Below are 7,661 nucleotides of genomic sequence, written 5' to 3'. Positions count from 1 at the left end.
TAGACCCTCATTGGGATGCAGAATCAGAACATGGAGATTGGTGCCGCAGACATTTACTAACTTGCGTGCTAAAAGGACTAAGGAAAACTAGGAAGAAGCCTATAAATTATTCCATGATGTCCACTATAACACAGGGAAAGGAAGAAAATCCTGCAGCCTTTCTGGAGAGACTGAGGGAGGCATTGAGGAAGCATACCTCTCTGTTACCTGACTCTATTGAAGGCCAACTAATCTTAAAGGATAAGTTTATCACTCAGTCAGCTGCAGACATTTAAAAAAAACTTCAAAAGTCTGCCTTAGGCCTGGAGCAAAACTTAGAAACCCTATTGAACTTGGCAATCTCGGTTTTTTATAATAGAGATCAGAAAGAACAGGCAGAACTGGACAAACGAGATTAAAAAAAAGGCTACCACTTTAGTCATGGCCCTCAGGCAAGCAGACTTTGGAGGCTCTGGAACACAGAAAGGCTGGGAAAATTGAATGCCTAATAGGGCTTGCTTCCAGTGCAGTCTACAAGGACACTTTAAAAAAGATTGTCTGAATAGAAATAAGCCGCCCCCTCACCCATGCCCCTTATGTCACTGGAAGGCCCACTGCCCCAGGAGACAAAGTTCTTGTGAGTCAGAAGCCACTAACCAGATGATCCAGCAGCAGGACTGAGGGTGCCCAGGGCAAGTGCCAGCCCATGCCATCACCCTCACAGAGCCCCAGGTATGCTTTACCATTAAGGGCCAGGAGGTAAACTGTCTCCTGGACACTGGCGTGGCCTTCTCAGTCTTACTCTCCTGTCCTGGACAACTGTCCTCTAGATCTGTCACTATCCAAGGGGTCCTAGGACAGGCAGTCACTAGATACTTCTCCCAGCCACTAAGTTGTGACTGGGGAACTTTACTCTTTTCACATGCCTTTCTAATTATGCCTGAAAGCCCCACTGCCTTGTCAGGGAGAGACATCCTAGCAAAAGCAGGGGCCATTATACACTAGAATTAGAAGGAAAAATGGTAAATATATATACAGACTCTAAGTATGCTTACCTAGTCCTCCATGCCCATGCAGCATATGGAGAGAAAGGGCATTCCTAACTTCCGAGGGAACACCTATCAAACATCAGGAAGCCATTAGGAGATTATTATTGGCTGTACAGAAACCTAAAGAGGTGGCAGTCTTACACTGCCAGGGTCATCAGAAAGGAAAGGAAAGGGAAATAGAAGGGAACCGCCAAGTAGATATTGAAGCCAAAAGAGTCATAAGGTGGGACCCTCCATTAGAAATGCTTATAGAAGGACACCTAGTATGGGGTAATCCCCTCTGAGAACCCAAGCCCCAGTACTCAGTAGAAGAAATAGAATGGGGAACCTCATGAGGACATCGTTTCCTCCCCTCAGGATGGCTAGACATGGAAGAAGGAAAAATACTTTTGCCTGCAGCTAACCAGTGGAAATTACTTAAAATCCTTTACCAAAGCTTTCACTTAGGCATTGATAGCACCCATCAGATGGCCAAATTATTATTTACTGGACCAGGCCTTTTCAAAACTATCAAGTAGATAGTCAGGGCCTGTGAAGTGTGCCAAAGAAATAATCCCCTGCACTTCAGGTCATACATTTCAATCCCTGTATCTTTAACCTTCTTGTTAAGTTTGTCTCTTCCAGAATCAAAGCTGTAAAACTATAAATCGTTCTTCAAATGGAACTCCAGATGCAGTCCATAACTAAGATCTACTGTGGACCCCTGGACTGGCCTGCTAGCCCATGCTCCAATGTTAATGACATCAAAGACACCTCTCCTGAGGAAATCTCAACTGCACAACCCCTACTATGCCCCAATTCAGCAGGAAGCAGTTAGAGCGGTCGTCAGCCAACCTCCCCAACAGCACTTGGGTTTTCTTGTTGAGAGCAGGGACTGAGAGACAGGACTAGCTGGATTTCCTAGGCCAACTAAGAATACCTAAGCCTAGCTGGGAAGGTGACTACATCCACCTTTAAACAAGGGGCTTGCAGCTTAACTCACACTCGACCTATTGACCTATCAGGTAGTAAAGAGAGCTCACTAAAATGCTAATTAGGCAAAACAGAAAGTAAAGAAATAGCCAATCTTCTGTCGCCTAAGAGCACAGCAGGAGGGACAATGATTGGGATATAAACCCAGGCATTCGAGCTGGCAACAGCTACCCCCTTTGGGTCCCCTCCCTTTGTATGGGAGCTCTGTATTCACTCTTAAATCTTGCAACTGCACACTGTTTTGGTCCATGTTTGTTACGGCTCAAGCTGAGCTTTTGCTGTTTGCTGCTGTCGCAGACCCGCTGCTGACTTCCACCCCTCTGGATCTGGCAGGGTGTCCACTGTGCTCCTGATCCAGTGAGGCGCCCATTGCCACTCCTGATCGGGCTAAAGGCTTGCCATTGTTCCTCCAAGGCTAAGTGCCTGGGTTTGTCCTAATCAAACTGAACACTAGTTGCTGGGTTCCATGGTTCTCTTTCATGACCCACAGCTTTTAATAGAGCTATAACACTCATGGCATGGCCCAAGATTCCATTCCTTGGAATCTGTGAGGCCAAGAACTCTAGGTCAGAAAACAAGAGGCTTGCCGCCATCTTGAGAGCTCTGGGAGCAAGGAGCCCCCAGTAATACTCGTAGTGTGCATGTGGGTCCTTAGCTTGAGTTACTCTGCATTGCTTTGTTCCCCTTACTGTGCATGTGTCAGGGGACAGAATTTTCCATTGCAGGCATATCTAGGCAAATCTCCTGTGTAGCCGCTTTTATTTGTGAGGCTGTGGGCATGTCTCAGGCAAGCCCCACTGTGCAAGGTCCCTTATCTGTGCCTGCAGGCTGTTCTTTTGTCTGAAAGAACTCAACCCAGGACCCTCCCTTAACTGCCTGCCTGATGGGTTTCTTCCTTCCTCCTCTCTCAATATGTCTGAAGACTTACACATAAATGTTGCTAGCAGTAGTATTCATAACTGCCAAAAATTAGAAACAATGTAAATGTCCATAAACTGGTGAATGAATAGACAAAATAAGGTATACCCATATAATGGAATATTATTCAACAATAAAAAAAGATGTGATTCCTGCTGTGATTTTTGGTGAACTTCAAAATCGTTATGCTAAGTGGAAGAAAGCAGACACAAGAGAATACATCCGATATTATTTTATTTATGTGAAAAGTACAGGAAAAGCAAATAAATAGAGACAATAAGTAGATGATGCTTGATTTAATCAAGAGGGGGCAGAGATTAACACTTGGGGTAATGGAAATATTCTAACATTCTAAATGGCAAAGGTTGCACACCTGGTAAACTTACTAAAAAATCTTTTTTTTTTTTTTTTTTTTTTTGAGACAGGGTCTCACTTTGTCACCCAGGCTGGAGTGCAGTGGTGTGATCACGGCTCACTTGACCTCCTGGGCTCAGGTGATCCTCCCACCTCAGGCTCTCAAGTAGCTGAGACCACAGGTGCATGTCACCCCATGCTCAGCTAATTTTTTTATTATAAAAAATCTTTAAATTGTATACTTGGATAGATAAATTATATATGCAAAATGTGCTTCAATAAAGTAATGACTCTTCAAGAAAACAAACAAAAAACAGTAAAATGAGACCACACATCTTTTGAAAACTAACCTACTTAAAAAAAAAATGGTTTGGTGAGCACAGTGGCTCATGCCTGTAACCTCAGTATTTTGGGAGGCCAAAGTGGGTGGATCACCTGAGGTCAGGAGTACAAAACCAGCCTGACCAACATGGTAAAACCTCTGTCTCTACAGAAAAAAAAAAAAAAAAAATAGCCAGCAGTGGTGGCGGGTGCCTACAATCCCAGCTACTCAGGAGGCGGAGGCAGGAGAATCGCTTGAATCCCGGAGGCGGAGGTTGCAGTGAGTCAAGATCGCGCCACTGCACTCAAGCCTGGGTGATAGAGAGACACTCCATCTCAAAAAACATAATTATAAACATTTAAAAAATGGCTTATCTTCTCACCAGTGGCTGTTGAGTGGGGATGGGGATGGGGTGGCTTACACTGCCTGACACCTTATGTGAAGATGCATCTTCAAAAGTAATTTATAATGTGTACTGCAAAGGACTGAGGGAAACTGGGCAAAATTCTTTTGACTGTTGGGAATACTCAGAAGCGGGAGAGACCACAGACAGCACGGATTAAAAGAAGCTAAGAAGAGTGTTCCCATCTTGCCTGCCCTGAGGCAGAAGAGGATAAAAAGCAGCTTCCCCCACAGCCCAAATCCCTGTGCATAGAGCCTGACCTGGCCAGCACAAGTCTCTGCACTCCCCTCCAGTCTGGCAGAGGCAGACAGTGAAGGTACACGGTGCATAAGCACTTGCCTTTGATGTTCTGAACTTGTCACAAGGCGGGGGGTTGGGAGGGGGTGAGGGGAGGGCAATATTCAGAAGAAAGGAAAAAATATATATATTTTTTTTCTTCAGGCAGAGGAAATGGTCACATAACTTTGCAGTTAAAAGTTACTAGAAAAGTGGTGATGAAGTGTGGTTACAGAAAATTAAATATTGATACAAAGAGAAAAATTGTTGTTGTGGGAAAAATTTTCTTTGTACAAAAGAAGCTTGGATTTTAACACAGTTGCTTGCTTTAGGATTCCTTTTCCTATTTTTTTCATGCAGTCTTGTGTTCTATTCCTTAAGGAAGGAAGCTCTGACCAGGCCTTGTGCTCCTGAGAGCTGGGCAACTGGACTCTAGTAGGCTTTCTAGTAGGTCACTTCAACCAGAGTAGCATTTGCTTAGCTTTAAGGAAACCATAAGTAAATGTTATAATTAAAGGTTAGGGTCTCCTTCCATGACTTGAAACCAGTGAGCAGAATTAGATGGCCTGTTCGTTAGCTCATCCCAGCCTGGGAGGCAGGAGGCAGCAGAGCAGTGGCTGAACAAACCAGAGGAATCCTCAATCCTGTAACTAGCGTGTGGGGCAAAGCCCTGGGATCTGTCTGTTCTGGTTTCCAGCACCATCGAGCCATGCTATAAAAATGTGTCCAATGCAATTTGCATTCGGTCACACTATGCACTAAGGTCCAGTTAATATACTAAGAGTTGACATCCCACAGCAAACAGCCCTCATGCAGCAGGACACTGGAAAGGACTTGTCAGTCTATAAAGATTTTGTTTAGGGCACTCCTATTGGGGATGGTGTAGATGGAACTGATGACTAATAAGAAAATACTACACAAAGAACACAGAGAAGGGTCGACGTAAGTAAGGATGAATCTCTCCAAGCTTCCATACTAAGGGAACAAACTATTCAGGTTTGGGAGAAATAGATTTTGTCACTGACAGTGGATGGATCCTGATTCATAAGGTAATGTGTTCCCAACCCCAATTACCAGAACAAAAAGGAGTAAAACAATAATGCAGTCATACTAGTTTTGAGGTCAGGGAGATAGGCCATTTGCTATGTCTTTGCATAAGTGACTTAAAATTTTCTGAAACATCATCCCATGATGACCAAGACCACTCATTAATCTGTGGCAAGAGAGATTAACTATTGGATGCCTATCTGCCAGGTGCTTTACAAATGTTGCCTGGGCAACAGAAATGACCCTGCTATTAAACACACACACAGACATACACAGGCACTTTCTGATTATAAGAGCATAGTCTCACCATTTTTAAAAAACAGAAAATGTGTAAAAAGATAAAAAATAAAATGGCCAATAATTCAGCCACCATTAAGAAGTTATTCTTTTATATAGGTATTTATAAGCATATATGTATTGATATTATACTACATTCATGGGTTTGTAATTTTGCTTTTGTCCTCAGTTGTAATATGAATATTTTGAATAAATACTGTTATAATGTAAATATTTTGAGTAAATATTCCCCAGGAGCATTAGCTGACTGTGGCATCATCTTGTCATACAAATAATTTAATCATTCTCCTACTGTCAGACATTTTTTTTCCAGTGCTCCACTCTTTCAAACAGTTCTTTGCATATAAAGGTATGTAAGTAGCATGTCATTCTGTTTTGCATCTCTTTGACTAATAGCAAAAATCATTGATTTGTACTTTTGTGGTTGGTTTGTTCTGTGACTTCAATAATGCTTCTTGTAATATTCACAAACAGTTCTAAGTCCATGGTCTCGACCTTTGCTTCCCCCTTGAACTCTTCAGGAGCTGTTTAAGGCAGGAAAGCACTGTGTGCTCTGCTTGCCTTCCCTCAGCTGAAATTCTTCTTAGAGTGAGAGTAGTCAGACCAAGGACCAGGGTTCTGAGTGCCCAGGTCTGGCCCAAACCCTTTCCCAAACACCTCCTATGAGCTCTGTCTAGTCCTGAATCTTTGAACCTGGTGGAGGTGGCCCCTGGCAGCAGGGAGTTTACAGCATCTGTGTTTGCATCTCAGCAAAACTGGAACACAATTTAAGAAACCATTTGCATTAACAATTCATCACAGGTCCTATTACTTTTGTTTTTCATTGCAATTCACATTTGCATTTGACCTACTATAAATGCAAAACCTCAGCTAAAACTTGTGAAAATTTTTTAAATTCCTGATAATTCGAAGTATTTTGAACTGATACGTGCTTAAAAAGGTCTCAGGTTCGTTGAAGGTATCGTTACCACTACAGATTATGTGATAGTGGCCTAATTTTTATTTAACTGTAATTAAAAAGAAATCCTAACACACATGCACATTTGTCAAGGATGAATGGTTTTGAAAGCGAGTTCACCTGTGGTCCCAAACGTCTCCTTCCTGCCCAGTGGCTCTCTTACAGTGCTTTGTTTGGGATCCCTCTTGTCATGTTGCAGTTTGATCTCTTCGGTTGCAGGGTCTCTGTCTCATCCACCTCCTGCCACAAGATCGAAACCAGGGCTGTGCACAAAACAAGCATTTCAACCATGTTTCTTGTGGGGAGTAGTTACCTTTCACTTTAGTAGACTGACATTTGAGATACACTTTTGCTGCAGAAAGCATTTGTTCTGTAATCAGTTAAAATATTAGCAAAGAAGGATTATTCATATTCAAAATGGGTGTCTGAATGAATTCATGTGAGGATTAAGGAGTGGGTTGTTTTGAGATCTGGAAAACAGCAATATCATTTTTCAGGTTGAGAAACCAGAGAAGAGACTGTGAGGAACTGTTTCTTCCTCTCTGATTTTTGCACGGGAAAGATGCTAATCTGAGGGCTGTATGTATGGGTGGGTGGGTGGGAGGATTCATCAATGAGGAAAAGGCTTCTCTGGATGACCTAAATTCCTCCTTAGAGACTCCATGGCAAGAAATGGTAGGAAACCAGCAACAACATGAATGAAACTGGAGTTCATTATGTGAAATAAGCCACACACAGGAAGACAAACGTTGCACATTCTCACTCATGTGGAAGATAAAAAAGAAATGATCTAACAGTGGTAGAGAGTAGAATAGTGGTTACCAAAGGCTGGAAAGGGTGGTGGGGAGGCGGGATAACGAGGGGATGGTTAATGGGTACAAAAATACAGTTCAAAGGAATAAGACCTGGTGTTCAGTAGCACAGTACGGTGACTATAGTTAACAATAATTTATTGTATATTTCAAAATAACCACAAGAGTAGATTTGAAATATTCCTAGCATAAAGAAATAATAAATGTTTGAGGTAATGGATATCCCAATTACACGGATTTATTATAATGTATGCTTGTATCAAAATAACAAGTA

Source organism: Macaca nemestrina, chromosome 9, assembly GCF_043159975.1.
Source record: "Macaca nemestrina isolate mMacNem1 chromosome 9, mMacNem.hap1, whole genome shotgun sequence".
Lineage (NCBI taxonomy): Eukaryota > Metazoa > Chordata > Mammalia > Primates > Cercopithecidae > Macaca > Macaca nemestrina.
Note: the sequence above shows the minus strand (reverse complement) of the source record.